Source organism: Pyrgilauda ruficollis, unplaced genomic scaffold, assembly GCF_017590135.1.
Source record: "Pyrgilauda ruficollis isolate IOZ18807 unplaced genomic scaffold, ASM1759013v1 scaffold97, whole genome shotgun sequence".
In the NCBI taxonomy this organism is placed as follows: Eukaryota; Metazoa; Chordata; class Aves; order Passeriformes; family Passeridae; genus Pyrgilauda; species Pyrgilauda ruficollis.
Genome location: NW_024531821.1, coordinates 2,547,452 through 2,566,463, shown reverse-complemented (window position 1 = coordinate 2,566,463; position 19,012 = coordinate 2,547,452). Strand labels below are relative to the sequence as shown.

At 46.6% G+C, this 19,012-nt stretch overlaps 1 protein-coding gene across 2 annotated transcripts in view; it reads right to left on the bottom strand.

Annotated features, from left to right (window-relative positions):
• LOC121365583 (E3 ubiquitin/ISG15 ligase TRIM25-like) overlaps window positions 1-19,012 on the bottom strand; it is a 430,661-nt gene that overhangs the window by 206,754 nt on the left and 204,895 nt on the right. The gene's annotated exons all lie outside the window — the stretch shown is intronic.

The window sequence follows — 19,012 nt, the reverse complement described above, 5'->3', positions numbered from 1 at the left end:
GCCGTGCCTGACACGGGGCGGGCTCTGCGCTGGCCCCGGAGCGGCCGCGCCGGAGGCGGAGGGACCGAGGGACAGAGGGACAGAGGGACCGGGGACAGAGACAGGGGGACAGAGAGACAGAGGGACAGAGGGACAGAGGGACAGAGGGACTGAGGGACAGAGAGACAGAGGGACCGGGGACAGAGGGACAGAGGGACCGGGGACAGGGGGACAGAGGGACAGAAGGACAGAAGGACAGAGGGATGGCCCCAGGTCCCTGCGCGGCTCCGCCGTGCGGGGCCGGTGCGGTGACCCTGCGGTGGCTGGGCTGTGACAGTGCGGGGACAGTGCGGTGGCGGTGGCGGTGCGGGGACAGCGCGGTGACTGCCAGTGGCTGTTGGTGACTCTGTGGTGGCGGTGCAGGGACTGTCTGTGACAGTGCCCTGCCAGTGCGGGGACCCTGCTGTGGCCGTGCGGGGACAGCGAGGGGACGGCAGTGAGCGAGGGGACAGCAGTGGGGACAGCAGGGGACAGCAGGGACGGGACGGCACTAGACAGCAATGCTGGCCGGGTGACACCGAGGGAACATCACGATCTTTAACTCGTTGGCCACAGCACCCTGCAGTGCAAACCTGTAAAAAACCAACTGCATTGTCTGAGAAAGAGTTTCCTTGGTAGGACGTGGTGAAAAAAGCAGTTTAGGGACAAAATGATCTGTTACCCTTTTGCCGGTTAAGGAAATATATTGGAGTTTTTTTTGTGAGTCACATATCATTTTAGAGAGCTAATCATCTCCTAAGGACAAATAGCTTGGTTCCAAAAATCCCTGGGTTATTTGTCCTATTCATTATTCAGTACTGCTATTCAATATTCAATGATGACATAAAGTTTGTTTCTAATTAAGAATCTGATAATAAAATAAAATTGCAGCAGATCAGCAAAATCTTGATGCAGTTCTGTACTCCTGTACCGGGCACATCTCTGGCTCCATCTCCTCTTTTCCACCTCTGTAACTTTTCCAGGCAGAGTTTATTGTGAACCCCAGCCCTGAGCAGAGCTGAGCACCCCCACCCAAAGCCCAAGGGAAGGCAGAGACAAGCATTTACTTTAGGAAATACTTTACCTTTAGTCCTCTGATGCTGAAGTATCTTCCTGAGTCTTTGCTCAGGGCTCTGAGGTCACTGATGTTGTTAACTCATCGTAGCTCTGGGAAGAGTCATCCTCTTACAGTAGCCTATAAAGCAAAATATAAGGAATGATTTATTCTGTAGATAATGGCCTTTAATGTCAAAAGTGGTTTCTTGGTTTCTTCGTCTTGTGACGCTTTGGGGAGAAATCTCAGATCTTTAGAACTCAGTGCCATGAAAAACAACAAGTGAGAGATTTGCTGAATATAAAACTGCCAAAATCCTGTTCTCAACTTTCTGCCATCACATTACGTCCCCCAGCTGTTGTCTGCTGTACTCTGGGTTACTCGATATTGATTTTCTTGTTACAAAGTGTACTGTGTTTAAAATAAAAACTTCATATTTAATAAGGCAGCTATGGCTGAGAGTTGCAGCTGACTGCTGGTTTTGAGGACAAACCTTGTAAGCAGAAGTTGAATTTTAGTCAGGGAGTGCATGGCAGATGGTGTGGCCCTTGCCAGCAGCAGGGCTGTGGCAAAGCTTTGTTGTTCAGAAACTTCCCTTTGAAAGGCTCACAAGAATGACAGGATAATGCCGTGGAGTCACTGGAGGGAGGAGGAATAAACACTGGATTTATGAGCTTCACCTCAGCTTTTCTGCCCTGCCCTGTCCAGGGCAGAGTTCTCAGTGCTGAAGAGGCAGGCAGCAGCTGGACTTGGGGCATTCATCCTTCACACTTCCAGCTCCTCTGGGCTCCACTCTCAGCTCTGTCTGTGATTTCTGACCGTGCTTCTCTGCCTTGTCTGTGAATTCCTCAGGCTGGGGGCTCTGTCCTGGGGCCACAGCTCTGCCCTGGTGCAGTCCTGGTGGCACAGAGGGCACGGAGTCACTGCAGCCTTCCTCTGCTGGGGGCTGAGCTACACCCATTTAAAATAGTTTGATGAGATCGTTAGGTCAGACATAACCCTGTTACAGCCTTTGGCACCCGAGAAAATCAGTGATCAGTCAGAATGTGAGAGGTTGGGTAAGAAAAGCTCTGTGAGGGTGTGAATTGTCAGCTGGCACCGTGTGGGACATGCCCGGCCTGCCAAGGGGGACAGAGTGCCCTGAAACTGCTGCCTGGCTTTGGGCACACTCCAACAGGCTTTGTAGTCCCAAGGAACCAGATCTTTCAGCAGCCTTTCAGCAGCCACTTCCAGGAGCCAGCTGGTTCCAGGACACAGTGCCCAGAGCAGAGGAGAGGGCAGGCGAAGGGAACGGGCCCTGACTGCTCATGGCTGGACTAAAACATTTGCTCAGCACTGGGACCAGTCTGCTTCCCTTCCTGGAGCTGCCTTCTGTGCCCTCTGGAAGAAAGAACGGACAGAAAAATCCCATTCCAGGGGCCAAAGGAAGACAAAGCTGTGGCTCATCTCCCACAGCCCCTGCAGGAGCCAGGTGTGCTCTCACAGCCCTGCTCACCAGCATGCAAAAACAAACCCTGGATGATCATGAGCCTGAGCTGGTGAATGCTCACAGATTGCTCTGAGATCTTCAGCAGCAGGTGCTGTAAGAGAACCAAATGTGTTGAAATTCAGACAGCAGCATTAACTCTACCTGCCTGGGGGGAGGGATGGAATAGGCACTGTGAGAAAAGGGGACTTTTTCTGCCACAGGTTTGAGGTGGCACTTGGAGCCAGTCAAAGACACCTGCTCAGAGAAGTGCAGATAGGATCCGTGGAAAAGTTCCTTTCATCCAGATGAATCACAGTGTTCAATGAAAAAGTGAATTTAATAACCCAAAGATCCTAGTCAATTATACTTCAATAATGCTCCCAGAGTCATTTTTCAATGGCTCCTTCATTGAAAGAGGAGCCCTTTAGCAGGGCTCAGCTTTGTAAGGGGCTGTGCTCCTTTCCCTCATTTGCAAATGTTAAAACATGTGCTGGCATTTGGATCTGAGTCTGAGACACAGCAGAGACACTCCCAGAGCCCTTTTGCAGCACTGCTCCTAACTGGGCACGGGGGATGAGCTGATGCAGGAGTTAAATGGGAATGTCTCCTTACAGTGTTATACAACCCCTCCTGAGCCTTTCCATCCCACTGCTCTGCTCTTTCCCCTTTAATATTCAAAAATTAAAATTTCTTTTAATTTTTGGATATTAAAGCATTACCAAGAAGTGGAGTGAGGAGCTGGGCTTGGGGAAGGTTTCTGGTGTGATTGTGGGCGGGTGTTTAGGTTCCTGTGATGAAGAATTGGATCTGTGGCTCTGAGAACGTGTGAATGTTTGCCTCTAGATTGTGTTCAAAACAGAACTTCTCTGTAGGGAGAACTTAAAACTATATTGATAAAAAGATGAAATCTGTTTGCTTTTGATGGAAATGTCAGTGTTAGCTACAGAGCTGCACTTAATTATTGCTTGTTTTATTAATTACAGTGGATAAGGTGCTGTACCTTTGCAGGGCTGGTACAAGGCCCCTTCCTCAAGTCTTTCTTCTGGAAACCACAAAAAAATCACACAGTGTCATCCACAAAATGTATTTCCTTCATTTCCATTCTTTCTGAGGGGCAGAACTTTGTCCTTCATGGAAAACCGCTTTGTCTCAGCCAGAATTATAAAAACTTCCCACAGACATTGGAAATACACTGAATTATGGTTTTCTTACCTTTTGTGATTAACAAGGAACACATTTCCTTGGCACACACAAACCCTGAAACCCAGGAAAGGGAATTTCCATGAGGAGAAGTGAAAAAATACATTTAAAATGCTAATTTGCAGTTGTCCAATGGTGATATTTAGAGCCTTGTGGGTTTATTTTCAGACTAAGAGAAATATCTCTGAGGTTTGTATTAACAGCCAAGGTTATTAGCTGGAACTTGCCAAAACAGGATTGCACACACTTGCAATTTGCAATAATCTTTTTTTTTGTAGTTATTCAGTGCTTGTCATTTTAATGTAAATAAGATTTCAAGAGCATTTTTTGGGTAGAATTAACTAAAATACAATTATTTTCATGCTGCCACTGGCTCTTAAATCCCCTCCCAGCCTTAGGTTTTGCAGGCTCATTTCTCACACTAAACCATGTTTTTTTCTCACTGTGCATTCCTGCCAGAACTGTGCTGGAGACTCTCAAAATTATCAGTAATTTCTGTTATTGATGCAAGCCTTATCTCAGAGGGTGATGCCAGCAATGGACTGTGCATTGGGGTGGGGTGGGAAAATCAGGGTTTGGGAAAAGCGAGTCCCTGCCTGGAGGAGCAGGAGAGGGCAGGTCCCACCTGTGCCTGTGGCACCTCCTGGCCAAAGGAACTGCAAATCCCCCCAAGCTCTGCCCAACTGCCCTGAGGAAAGAGGATTTCTGCCTGATCCCACCTGGAGAGCATCCAAACCCAGGGAACTCTCTGACTCTGCAATCTGTCAGAGTTTAAATTCAAATTTCAGGGAATTTGAGGGAAGCAGGAGAGGGGAAACAGCTGAATTCTGGTGGAGAGGCTGGAGGGGTCACCAGGCTGTCCTGGAAGGATTCTTTCCTTTGCTCCACATTTCAGCTGTTTCAGAACTTGCCTCTTTTGGGGTAGAATTATAATGAAATAAATTTGAGGTTTTAATCTCTCTGTCCTAGAGCTGAGAAATTAAAATTAATACAGACTGCCCAGCCTTTTTTAAAAAAGGCTGGCTATATTTAGTTACATTAAATAAGTTAAACTTCATTGAAAATATTTAACCTGAGATTAAAAGGGCAGGAATTAAATGCTGGGAAAAGAAAACCATTTTAAACACAGCACAAAGCTCCTGTGGCATAAACCAGTGTGCCAAGGGCTGAGCAAGATCAGGAGCAGCTCTGAGGTGTTTGTGGCTCAGAAACAAGCCCTGATAAAGTGGCTGAGGTGACCACAGTGCTATAAATCTTCACACCTCAGGAAATAAACCTGGAGGTGAATTGAGGCTGGAAAAACTCCTCCTGCTGTCACAAGTAATTAATCTCATTTCTGTGCCTCCTTCTCAGTGATTTCTTCACTCTAAGAATGAGGTACCCAGCCCAGAGGAATATTGGTAACACAACAAAAATGTGGCTGGCAAAGGGATTTTCAAAGATATCTGGGCTGAGTGGCAATTTTGCTGTCTTGAGAGTTTTCACCTTCATCTTTAAGCGCCACAAGACCTCAGAAATTTCTGGAAACTCCTCCTGATCTGTGCACCAGGATTATTTCTGTACCAATGACAGCCCCCCTCTTTGTTTTTAAATACCCAGGTGGTTTATTCTGCCTGTAAGAGGTCACAGCAATTTGGTGCCCAAAGTCCTGAGACTTTTAAATTTTAACTTTCATTTTCCAGGTTGGACATTTGTATGAAAAATCAATATTTCCTTAAAAAAAAAAACCAACCCAACATAAACTTATTTTCCACGTCTCTCCACATCACTAAGCTCTGATCATGGTGTGCACAGTACTTAATTTCATCTTTATGACATTTAGACTTGCAATTGCAGCATAAATGTCTTCTAGCCGGTGAGTGGCTGAGCACCACTGCTGCTGAACACTGAAATTCATCTTCCAGGCATGATGTACACCCCATTCTGATGTTTTGCCTTGATGAAAATGCCTGGGAGAGGCAGGGAATGACTTTTATATTTGCAATAATACAGGCCTTAAAATACGGACCGAGATCTTAGTTCAGTGAGATTGATATCAATCTATCATCTAATTTAACTATTCCTTTAATAAATCTGTATTTAGATCTATTTCAGGGTATCTTTATTGGAGTTAAGCAGTTTTTCTAACCTTGAAGCATTTTTGACATCTAGTTTTGTTAAAATATGGGTTTCTGTGAGGAGAAGGAAGTCTAAACTCCCTGTCTTGCTGCTTCCCTGAGAAGCTGGAAATTTGTATTCTTCCTCCCTAGCTCAATAATTACCCAGCCATTCCTTTGCTGAACTCATTGCAGCAAAAATAATAATGCTAAAGGGCAGAATTCCTTGGAGAAGGATTGCAAGTGGACAGAAAGCTGCTTTTGGTGCAGGGTTGAAAACATCAGGATAATAAGGAAGCAAAGGACAAAGAGGAGCTCTTTGCTCTACAGGAAGGGAATGAAAGGAAGAACTTCTGGGAAAATAAAGCAAAAAAGAACCAGGACAGTGACTTCTGTCAGATCTTCAAATGTGCCAGTCCTTAAAGCTGTACATCCAACTGGAAAGGGAATTTTGCACAATCCCAAAGTCTGGGACTTGCTGAGAGAAAATGTCTCGTTTGTGTCTTCTCTTCTAAGGGAATCTGGACCCTCCTGTTAAGGAGTGAACCAAAATATTCCCTTTTCTCATTATTAACACTCAGCTTGTGAGCCAGGCCTTGAAGTGCTGCTGCTTCTCCTCCTTCACAGCAGAGTTTGAATGCACAAACACCTCATCACACTTTAAATTATGCATTAGTGCTTTCACACTCCTCAGAGCAAATTAAAGAAGCATGTGCTACTCCATCTTTTAGAGATGAGTGTAAGAGACAAATCAAGGGATTTTTCCTTTTAAATTCAAAGTTTATATGTATTTTTCAGTGGTACCCAGTGCATCAGTTGAACTCTCAGTAGCCAGAACACAAACTGTAGGTGGAACTGTGAGAGCTTTGAAGAAAAGAATTAGAGTTTGGCTTGTATTTTCTGTTAAATGAACACTGAACTCTTCTTTGAATTAATGTTAAATATTCATGAATCTGTAATTTTTCCCATATTTTGTTCTTGTGAGAAGCCATAAAAATCTATAAGCAGTCTTTATTTCTCCAGAGAAAAATTAGGTGAGAGAAAACATCTGTTTCTCTCTTTTTCCCGTCAAGATTTGGAATAATTATATCAATGGTTTAAGCAACTAGGAAAGACCTAATTCTATTTAATTCTGATTAAATGTGCATTAGGTATGAAAGCAAACTGCATTGTGCATTGTGTGATAGCAGAGGGCAGCAGGGGAGCAATGGGAACGTTTATTTGGTGGAACTGAACTGATCCCTGCTGCTCCCCACATTCCTGAGCTGATGTGGCTGCTGGGGAGCACGAGAGGGTCTGGAATCACAGGGGGCTCATGCAGGGAAATCCTGGAGTTAGAAAACACAGAGCACTTTGCAGGTCCGGCTGGGATGATTTGCCTGCTCTGGGAGCTCATTTGGGCTCTGGAATTTGGGAGCTGGGAGCAGGTGGCTGAGGTGGCCCCTGAGCTGCAGGCACTGCCTGGGGCAGGAGCACCTCTGAGCACCCCAAGCACAGCTCTGGATTTGGCATTTCCCACAGACACCACGAGCACCCCAAGCACAGCTCTGGATTTGTCTGGGAATCCAGGCACACCAGGGCAGAGCCTTGTCCTGAAAAGGTTCCCTGTAACCTCCCGAGGGTCCCCTCTGGAAGTGTTTTCCAAGAACAAAACCCAGCAGTGCTGCAGCTGCTCCAGGCCTTTGCCTAACTGAGAGAATGAGGAGGATTTTATTGGAATTTACTTTTTTTTTTACACTGCAAGAGATATTCCTGAAAGTGTCAGAAGTCACCATGAGTCAGAAATGGAAGTGAGTTGAAGGCAGCAGCTCTGATCCATCAGGGATAATGGATTCCTTTCAGGGAGTGTTTGCAGCATCATTCCAGAGCTGCTCCCCACCAGCACGATCCATGCCCAGCCAAGAGCACCTGTCCTGGATGAAATCCCATCATCTTCCTCATCTGGGGTGCAAAGAGTTAATGATGAGTAACTGTGGCCAGGAAATGGCAGAGGAATTGCTGAGAGGAGCAGCTGTGCATGGATCTGCTGGGAGCACTGAGGACAATCCCTGGGAGCCTTTGGAAAAGCTGGAAGCACCCATGGATGTGGTGCACTGCAGTCTGTAAAGGCTGAGGCATCAGCAGCACCCTCCTGCTTTCACACATTCCCAATGATTTCTGATCCCTGTGTTTTATTTATATAAAATACACCTTTTCAAACAAACAGGAGGTTGTCCTTTAGGAATAATCTGTGGAAGAGCTGAGCTGTGGGGCGTTGTTTGGGTAGTTTGTGTCCCCACCAGGCAGTGCTTGCACAGACCTCATCCATTCCAAGCCCACTAATTGGTGTTTGCTGTAATTAGGAGTGACACTGGTGACTCCAGCACCACACATTTCCTTCAGGAGCAGCAAGCCAGGCAGGCAGTGCCTGCTCCAAGTCAGTGATGCCAGATGAAGTCATTGCACTTGTCAGTCACTCTGGCACCACTCTCCTGGTTAGAAACTTGCCCTTTTTGGGCAGGAACCACCCAACAGCTCTGGGCCTTAAGGATGTTTGGTTGTAAGCAGAAACTGCTCCAGCAGTTGGGTAAAAAAGACCTCACCTTCAAGGGCATCTGAGGAAAGAGCTCCCTGACCTACATCTGCCAAGAACCCAGTCCCAGCTCCGCTCCTCCCAACCCTCTGCAAGGAGGGAGAACATTTCCCCGTGATGAAGATAATGGCAGAAAATATGTATGAGAATGAGTCACTGAAATTTTTGTTCAGAGTGCAATATCCAGCATCCCCAGAGACCTTTATTTATAGCCTGAGCATACTCCACAGAGTTGAGGAGGACAAATGAAAGTGTAGGAGAAGCTGAAGTAATGAGTAATGATAAGTCCAACAGGCTCTTTCCATCACAAATTAAGTGAGCACATCATGGTATTAAATCTCCAAAAGAGCTCAGACAGTTTTATCTCTGTGGAGCCTTGAAAGACTTTCTGGAATACACGTTGGAGTAAAGGTTTCATTTCATGGTTGCCTCTAGTAGATGTCTAGAATAGAAGCAACTGCAGATCTGGAGAATATTCAGAATAATTACCATGGTCTGCATCTCATCCTTGTGTCCATCCTCAGTGCTGCCCCCCAGGGTGTGGTGTTGCCATCAATTAAATATGTTCATATATGAAATATGTTCAGACATGAAATATGTTCAGATATGAAATACATTCAGGGACACAAAGCGTTCACAATTGCAATGTCACTTGTGAGCTCAGTGCTGCCAAGAGGGGATGCATCTCCAGCTGCAGGGCTGGCTTACATGGGGAATGCAAAATGCTCCTTCCAGGAATGGAGGGAGCTCCCAAAGAGGCTCTAACTGAGCTTTCTTTTCACTGTTTCTTGCTGGATTGTACCATAAGAAATTTCCCCATGCCTGAAATGTAAACTGTTCCTCTGGCAAGCAAGTAATTTCGAAGTGATTTAGAGAATTTTTCAGCAGAACAGATTTTCATCAATTTCTTTGAAGTATTTCCAAGTTCTTTAAAATTTTCTGTAACCCACACTTTCCACTGGAACCTGGAGAATTTGCCAAACTTTCTCTTGCTGTTCCGTGGCAGGAAGGAAGCTGTTATTCTGATTAGAATCAGGGAGGTAAAGGCCCATCAGAGACAGCTCGGAGCAAAGTCATTCCTTGGAATCCTGGGTCAGCCCTCAGATTCCTCCTCCCCCTGTCTCAACACCCCACTGCTCACCCAAATGGCCCTCATATTTCACTCCTTTCCCATGGTTTTGCAGAGATTCATCCATCTGTTTTCTCCTTTCCCTGTTCCTGGCTCTGTTCTGGGAATGCTTTCAGGCAGGTTCCCAGCTGTAGATGCACCCTCCAGCAGGAACATCAGACAAATGCTGGAATCACGAGCTGATATGGAAGAATTCAACATTTAGGGATGAAAATTAGGGCTTCTCCCCTGCCTTTTTAGACTGAAGAGATTGTAGAAAAATGTTTTATGGAATTTAAACAATATTGTGGCTATGGCATTGACCTCACTTGACTTGATAGAAACAAATTATGAACTGGACACTTCCAAACTTCTCCTTTTCCTTTGTGTGCACCCAGAGGGTACAACAGAGACTGCTCTGGGCTGGTTTGGTGGCTGAGCCATCCCTCATGCCAAGGGTTTTGCCAAGCTGGGGCTGCAGCTGATTGACCCCTCGAGCTGCAGGGAAAGGTCAGCCAAAAATGAGAAGAATTCCCACAAGCTTGGCCAGTGCTGCTGGGAGAGGACCCTGCAGAAAGGCTTTTGGATTTCTGGTCCACAGGGCCATGAGAGGGAAATGTTCTCGTACAGAACACTGGGATGGAGAGGGCTTTGTCCTGCATGGATCAGGATGGGATCCTCTGGAAGTGCCACCTCTGAGCTGCGCCCACAGCCCTGCTCTGTAGGGCCAGGCCACACCAGGGGGGAGCTCCTGGGGAAAAACCCCAGCCCTGGGCCCCTCTGGAGGTCTGGAGATCACTGCTGCTGTGGCAGCCAACAAAACCACATGCACTTGGGCTGAAAGCATCAGGGACATCCACACCCTGGAGCAGGAACTGGTGCCCCAGGGAGGAGCTGCGGGGCCAGGGAAAGTCAGCACAGACTGGGGTCATTTAGGGCTGCTGCCAGAGCCCCCCTGGAATGGCCAGTGCCACCCCACCCTCTGTCCTTGTCACCGATCAGCTGTGACAAGTGGGGCTCTTGCTTCCTCTCAGCTTAATGAATGAGTCCAGGTCCATGACCCCCCAGGCTGGAGCTCTCCAGACGTTGTTTCACTGGCTGTTTTACTCCTGGCTTCTCCCTGGGACCGCAGTCAAGTCCTGCCTGCTTTAACCCAGCTGTGATTTACGTTTGATGAGGACACTGAGGCTGCATCTCTCAGCTTGAGCACTGCTCTTCCTGCAGATTTCTGCTCCTGATTCATCGCTCTCCTCACTGATTATCCCAACATTTATGGACTGAGTAATGGCCACGATGGGCTTTTACTGAGAGGAGCTCTCAGCAGACTTACAGCACATATTTTGACAGGGGGATGGATGTTCTGGGTTACATCTAATAGCAATTTAATGAATATTTTATTAAAATAAACTTAGTTAATGCTTTGTGGCTGCGTGGAGCAGTAACTGCCTACAAATCTGTGGTTAGGAAAGCTTCAAGCTCATGGCAAATTTCCTGTTCCTAGAGCAGGATCTTCTTTCTCAGCACCATAAGGCCAGAGGGACACATATGCTGCTAAACGCTTGTTCTGCAAGTGAGAATGAGTGCATGATTGTGAGGAAAAACATTTGGTTTCTACTGTTGAGCAGTGAAATTTCAGCACGATGAAATCCTGTGCTGGTGCCAAGACAGTGTCTGAGACAAGTGAAAAAAGTTTCCAAGCTTTGAGACTTTGAGAAAATTCCACAAATAAAACCCCACATCCCAGTTTATTGGGGATGCAGACTGCACTTTGGTGAGAGGGGTTTTTTCTTCCTGAGCAAGGGCTTGGCATTCAAGTGTCTCCAGCCTGGATTAGAGAAGTTTCTTGGAAATCAGTGTATTTTTAAAGGTTTTCTCACACCTCCCTGGTTTGAACTAACAGGATGAAAAGCCCTGCACCTTTCCACCTTGCAGGCAGCTCTGGTCTGGCTGTGTTACTATCAATAAAACCCCCACAAATTCCTTCAAAGTGACACTTAAAATTAACAGGAGAATACTGGCAGGGTGATAAACACAGACAAAAGAAGAGGTTCCAAGGAAGAAGGAATTAAGGAGGGTGAGGTGGGATGAGTTTTCCCTTTGATGGATCTGTGTCTCATCTGCAGTTCCAGCAGTCACAGTGGGAGTTCTCACTCTGTCATAATTATGTGGCAGCAATCACATTTTCTTTTAGAATAAACCTTCATCTCCTTCAATTTTCAAGTATTCTATGCTAAACTGAGGAAAACCAGGTTACTAATTAAGACTTGGAGTCAGCCCTGGGAGCAAATCTGCAGCCCAAAGAAGTTGTTTGCAGCTGTGATGAAAATCTCCACATTTCTCCCTACTCCAGTTTAGTGGATGTCAGGATTTTCAGTCACAGCATCCCTGTCAGAAGGAGTGGAGTGAAGCTCTGAGGTGTGAGAACCTCCTCGTGTTCTGTGCTCACTGCAGTGCAGAGAGAGAAGGGCCAGGAGGGACTGCAGGAATGGGATTCTCCTCCCAGGGAACAAGAGCCCGAGGAGATGATGCCTTCAGTTTGAGCTTTGATATTTCCCAGACTCTGCACTGCCCTGGTACAGAACTCTGAACTCCACATCAAGTGTCAGCAGCTCTCCTCACAGCTCAGGCACACAGAACAATCCTTTTCCAGCCCAGAACCAAGGACACCGCTGCAGCTTCAGCCCAAAAAGTGCCACCAACAGGGAATGGAGGAGAGCAGTCTGGGAGGATGGGACTGCATCAGCTGGAGCTGGAATTGGACACTGAACCCCAGTATGGAATGGACCAAAACTGATCAAAGAGTGAGAACTCGTGGCCAGGAGTCCACCTGGGGTGGAGCCACGGCCGGGCTCCTGCACTGCCCGAGGTGTGTCCTGTGAAGGGCTTTTAATAAATCCCTGCTTTATTCCTTTACCAGTCCAGCCTCCACTCCAGGGAGCCTCTGAAGGCATCAGAGAGGGCTCAGAGCAGCCACATCTGCCCTTCCCACCTGCAGCTGCACATCTTCCAGACAGGGAGGGGATTTCAGCCAATGTTTGCACATGGAGCACAAGGAAAATAGGAAATGAGGATGTGGTGGCAAACCCTGGAAGGGAAAAGCAGAGCTTTGGAAGGCTCCAAACCCTCCTGGCTCACCCCCCAGCCCAGCAGGTGGGGATTAGGAAAGATTTTCCTCAAGTTCACCCCACCTGAGGAGCCACCTGAGAGTCAGGCACCTGAGATTGTGGTGGGGCTGCATTTGGGGCAGGGTGGATGAGTCTCCTCAGGGGGAAGGGTAAGTCTTGATTCCTTTTGATTTAAGCAGGAGGATCATCCTAGCAGAACTTTCCTATCTAAAGATCTTTGAGTATTTTTATTAAAGAAGTCTTACCATAAAAATTACCTTTAATTTTGTCTATCATAAGGAAAAAAACCTCCACCACATCCCCCTTTCTGGAGGAGCCATCCATTGTATTTAATTTCAGAGCAATTTTACATGCCAGCAACAGGAATTTAATTACTATCTCCTTTCCTAATTAATTTCAATGACTTTAATTATAATTTTCTGCAATGGTCAATGCTTTGGACACTTCATATAATTATAAGGGATTGCTGTGTGATTTTGCATTAATGAATATTCACTGGTTATAGGAATCTCAATATCTCTTATTATTAAAATGTTCCAGAATCAAATTCAGTGATAACCTACAGCTGGGTTACAGAGCCATCATTTTTCAGGTGATTGAAGAAATGAGAAGTTCCTGCTGTTTTCCAGCTCCATCTCTGTTGCAGCAGGAGATGGACAGCTCAGGAGTCTGTTTTGCTCAGTGAAATGGAAAACATGAAAACACTAACCCAGAAATTAATTACAAATGGGCTGAGACACAAGAATGAGCCTTGAATTTTAAACACATTCAGTTGGAGGGAACGAGTAGTTCCTCTTCATCTTCTGGGCTCAGATAAAGAGGGGAGGGAACAGGGCAGGGAGGAGCTGGAGCCTGAGCAGCTCTGGGCAGGAGGAGCTTGGCTCAGGCCCCCAGTGTTTATTTGTGAACAGGAGCAATAATTGATGTTTCTCCAGCTGCACAACTGCTCTGCATCTGTTATACAATCAGGGCAGCACAGCAAAGATTTTGGTATTTACAGGTCTATAAATCCACTTAGGATAATTCCTGAGGTACCTTTTGCTGCTTTGCTCTTGGTGTTTTGAAGTGACCTAAAAATAAATTTACATAGAGCTCTGAAATGGCAAAGTGAGGCTGTGGCAGCCTCTGGAAGTTGCTGGGGTTTGTTTTGGGATGCTTTATTTGTTTTGTTTTAATGGAACAATCCATTGGGTAGATTTTTTAACCTCAGTCCCCAGACTGAGTTCTGTCTCATGGTTTTGCACAATGGTGGATGAAGCCTGGGTTGCTTAAAAGCCAGAAACGAGGAAAAAGAGGTTAAATTTGTCAAACTGCAAAAAGAAGGAGGAACAAGGCTGGGAAGGGCAGTGAACACTGAGGTTCTCAGAGATTCCTCCTTAGGGTTTTATTTGGGAATGGTGCAAAAGGTGCTCCTCATGCTGACCTCCAGAAGCAGGGCTGGATAAGCAGAGCTGCAGTTTTCTTTTGGGAAATCACGAGGGAGCTCTGTCCCCCCTCTCCCAAAGCACTTTGGTGTTTAATCGTGGTTCCATGAACAAAGAGCTGCTCTGACTGATGCCAATTACGACTGCAAATAGACCTGGCCTAAGTTAGACCTGGTTTTCTAAAAAACAAAGGTCTGTGCTACAAGAAAATGCTTATAAATCTGAATTTATTTTCTTGTCTAACAGTGAAGACTTTCTAACAACAGTAAATATCTGCTGTGTGGCTCTGAAGAGTTTCCCCTGTGGTTGTTTTTCAATCACTCAGGAGCTCAGCTGGCTGTACCAGATCCCACAGAGAACTTGTTGGCATCTTGTGCTCGAGTTTATGGCTCCCTCACGCCAGTCAGCCTCCAGTTTTTCCAAGTTTTAGTGGAATACCAACAAAATATGTCTGAAACCGTTTGGCACATGCAGTGAAAGGATGTGAGAACAAGGTTATGTTTTCATGAGAACAAGTGTTCTGTTATGAAGTGGAGATAAATAATGAGGACAAACATTGCATTAAAAAAAATAATTTAATGAGCTGGAATTGTGGTCAGTCTCAGGAAAAGCTCATTTTTTTCCTCTAGTTCTTTTTATATTTTATTAATTGCTGGTAAATGACTACTTGAAAGCATTGCCCAAATTTATATCTGATTTCTTGCATGCAAGTATTGATTCAACAGTTGTTGAGTCACATTCTGCACTTTGCTTAAAATAGATTTCAGGTTGGTATGGAAATTTACAGCCAATTTCCAGCCAGAATAGTTATTCTTTCTTATAAAACATGCTGATTATAATTACAGACATGTATTTGTACATGATCCACATTCTTCCTGATGAGCAGGGAGGTGAACATTCCATTCATGGCAACTCAATCACAGCAACTTCTCCCATTCCATTCTCAAGTGCTTGGTCACAAGAGTTTTCAGGGAGGAGAAATTCCCCCACCCCTGCTTGGATCCCACTTTCTGGGACAGGGAATGTTGGACCTGCAGCTCATCCAGCCCTCCAGGGGGAAATGCTGGGGCTTGTTGCAATTCCAATTCTAGGGACAGCAAATGCTGTTCTTATGCTCTGGTTTAGAGCAAAAATGGAGCAAATGAGAGCCCAGTTGTGGTGTCCCTGAAATGGGAGGGGGATTCCCCTCAGAGAGGCTGGCTCTGGGTTCTGTCACCTCAGGAGGTGTTTGGGGTGCAGCCCCCAGGGTGTCCTGCTGTCCCTCCTGTTTGAGCCCTTCCCAGGATCTGAGCAGAGCCCTCAGCTGTTCCAGAGAATCCCAGAATCTCCTGAGCTGAAAGGGACCCCAGGGATCATTGATCCAGCTCCTGGCCCTGCCCAGCCCCAAAATCCCACCCTGGCATCCCTGGAGCTCTGCCCAAGCCCTCCTGGAGCTCTGGCAGCCTCAGGCTGTGCCCATCCCTGGCGAGCCTGGGCAGTGCCCAGCACCTCTGGGGAAGAACCTTTCCCAAAGTCCAGCTGGAAAGTTGGGATGAATTTCAAGGAAATTTGCTCCATTTTTGCTCTAAACCAGAGCATAAGAACAGCATTTGCTGTCCCTAGAATTGGAATTGCAACAAGCCCCAGCATTTCCCCCTGGAGGGCTGGATGAGCTGCAGGTCCAACATTCCCTGTCCCAGAAAGTGGGATCCAAGCAGGGGTGGGGGAATTTCTCCTCCCTGAAAACTCCAACACTCCAAGCACAGCTCCAGCTCCTCCCTGGGCCCTGTGCTGTCCTGGGGAGAGGCAGGAGCTGCCCCTGGGGAGATGCTGTTCCCTGTCTCTGTAAACATCTCGTGCTCAGAGATTTGCAGCTCCACTGGGCAGATGCACAACTGGACCCTGGAATGCGACCTCCAGCCCTGCCCTGGCCAGGCAAACTCCTCCTGCTCCAGCTCATCCCCTGAACAATAAAAGCCCTGATTTACAGCCCTGAGGAGCAAACAGAGCACACTCTGGGTCAGGGAAAGCATCTGGGGGACTGGTTTGTTTGAGGGAAGGGTTTATGGAGCCTGCTCAAGCTTCTGCCCCCTCCCAGCCACCCTCTGGCTCGTGGAGAGGCAGAAATTGGGCACAAATTTCCCTCCTGGTGCACTGCAAAACCAGCAGTGTGGGCAGGAGATTCCCTTCAGCTCAGAGGGTGATGGGTTTTAGCTCCAGCTCTCCCTGCAGGAGGAAAGGAACAGTTCTCAAAACCTGGGGATGGAACACCAGGAGAGAAATTTGAGGAAGAAAATCTGTTCCAGCCACAGTGAAATCCTGTGCTGAACTCAGAGTTTGCTCCACATCAGAGCCCTGGCACGGGGGGAGTGCTGTAATTGCACTCTGCAGTCAGTGAAAGGCCATCTCAGCATTCAGGCAAGCTGATCATTTGCTTTTTCAGATAAATATAGACATTTTGGCCAAATTAAGATTTTCCTCATCATTCATGAATTTACAGTATTTGAGCAAAGGGATGGAATGTCCTGCAGTCCTGACAAGGATACAGTTTCATAAATAACCCTCTTGACGTGGATGAAGTGAACATTTTTTGAGGTTTGGGGCAGCAGGGAATTTATTTGCTTGTTTTAAGGAAACCAGGTCTTTTATTTTCCCTCTTACCAACGGGTAGAATATTTCTGTTGGCTTCTCTGCTCTTCCCCCCTTCCAAGCAAGCATTCCATAAAGCTTTTCCACACTTTTGGCTGTAGGTGAGGGCTTCCAAAATCCTGTAGGATTTAATTGCAGTAAGGCAGATAATGAATTAAAATGGAATGAAACAGGGAATACACCACGAGCTGGAATTATGATTTATAACAACTCAGTATCTTTGTGCAGTAAATCTCTATTTGCAGTATACACAGAAATTTGCCACGGATGAAGGAGGCTGAGAGGGTTCTTTAGCACAGGGAGATTTTTTTTTCCTGTTAGAGCAGTGACAGTCTCAGAGGCACAGAGACAAGACAAAGATTTGCAGTGGAGGAGCTGCACTGAACTGAAATCCCTCTGTTCTGTTCATGTTTTTGTGCTCTCCTGCCTTCCCATCCCTCCCAGCTGTCTCCAGTGACACTTTGCAATCCTTCTTTCCACTCTGATTGGTTTTCTGGATTGTCTGAGGCGATTGCTTGAATACTTTTTTGGCATGTGTTGTTTTTGCTTCTCAGTTAGGTTTATCTGACTTTTTTGGCTGGTAAGACACTTCTGTTTTCTCCCCAGCTATTTTTACAATGTCTGCTTCAAAAGAAATACTCTGGGTCTCTGTACCAGGAGCTTTCTCAGCTCCTTTTAGTGACAGAATGGTGCAAAGCAACAGTTTTTGAATGGCCATGTGACCATCCCAGGAGAACTAAACAGAACAAAATGTCTTAGTGAAAAGTATTTTTTGGAATTTAATCACCAGCTGCACACTGCAGATCAGTGAGGGGCATATTCCTTTAAGCCACAGAAGTTAATTACAGTCAAAGAGGGGCTCTGCTGCTCTGCAGATCTGGGATTAGTGGGCAGGGGCTCTGGGCCTGGAGTGCCACTGGCTTTTCCAGAGGGAATGTTCATCAGGAGGCAAAGCACAGCTCAGGGACTGAGCACCAAACTGCCACAAACAGGAAATGAAACTGTAAATTCAAACCAACAAAAACCAAGGAGATGAAAGAATCAAAGAGCCCAAGCAAGCATAAAAAAAGGCGTGTGCACAGATTGTCTGGGACAGGCAGAGGTTTCAGAGAGCATTTCACATTTACTGAACAATGCAAACTGCAAAAAGAGAATCCTGCAGTCAGGGACCACAGGGAGCTGGTCAGTATTGGCAGGGGCAGGAAGGCTTTGCTGAGGATGTCTTTGGGTGGGAGCTGAGCAGAGACTGCTGAGAGCAGCAAACCTCCCCAGGTGAGCTCAAACAGAGCCAGGGGGATCTGTCCCTGCTCCTCTCCATGTGGACCATCCCCATCATCCCTCCCAGCTGCCTCCAGGGATGCTTTGCAATTCTTCTTCCCAGTCTTTGGGTTTTTTGATTGTTTGAGGGGATTATTTTGATTTTTTTTTTCAGATTAGTGTCATGGAAAGTTACCCTCTCGCTATTTGCTTTGGTCCAACTTGCACGAGGAATTTGTGGAAATAAGGAACTGTGGATTAAGCAAAAGTGTATGAAATCTCACAACTTCTTCAGATAAATCCTGAGCTCTCAGAGTCTGTATTTAAAGTCATGAGGTCACCACTTATATGCAGTTCCAAGAACACATAACATATTTTTTCCAACCCAAATCCCTTTTTTGGTATTGCCCTTGTAAATCCTTGACAACTGCAATAACAGCAGTGTCATTTGGAGTGAGTGACAGCTGGACATGAGGAAAAGGGAGGGAATATTTTGGTGTCACTGGCAGTGAGCAGAGACAAGATGTACTTGAATGAAGCAACTTCAGAGTCCCAACACCTCCTGCAAGGCAGGGCCAGGCTCTGTTTACAACACAAATTGGTTTTTAAGTGATGCAAATTGCTTTGGAAGCGCTGTTACCTCACACTGTGCAAAAACCTCCAGCCCTGGCAGCCTCTCCTTCTCCCTCCCACAAACTCCTCGTGCCCTGGGGTTCCCTGCTCTGCCCTCTGTGCTTTGGGAGCTCTCAGGTCCCTGAGGAGCAGAGCACAGCCAGGGCATTTCTGTTCGTGCAGAAGGGGGATCAGCATCTGGGGGGTTTTGTCCTGGGTGCTGTGTGGGAATTCTGGGGACAAATGAGTTTATCCAGTGCCTGGTGGTGCCTGCATGTCCCATCTGCTGATTTGGGGACCTCCTTGGGCTCTGTGCCTGCAGAGATGAATTTTTCATGTAACTCAGCAGGTTATTGGGATGTCTCCTGTGGCTCCCTGTCCTGCCTGCCCCACGAGCTCCATCTCCAGCTCTCCCAGCTCCCTGTCCAGGGGTGGTGGCTGCACAGGAGC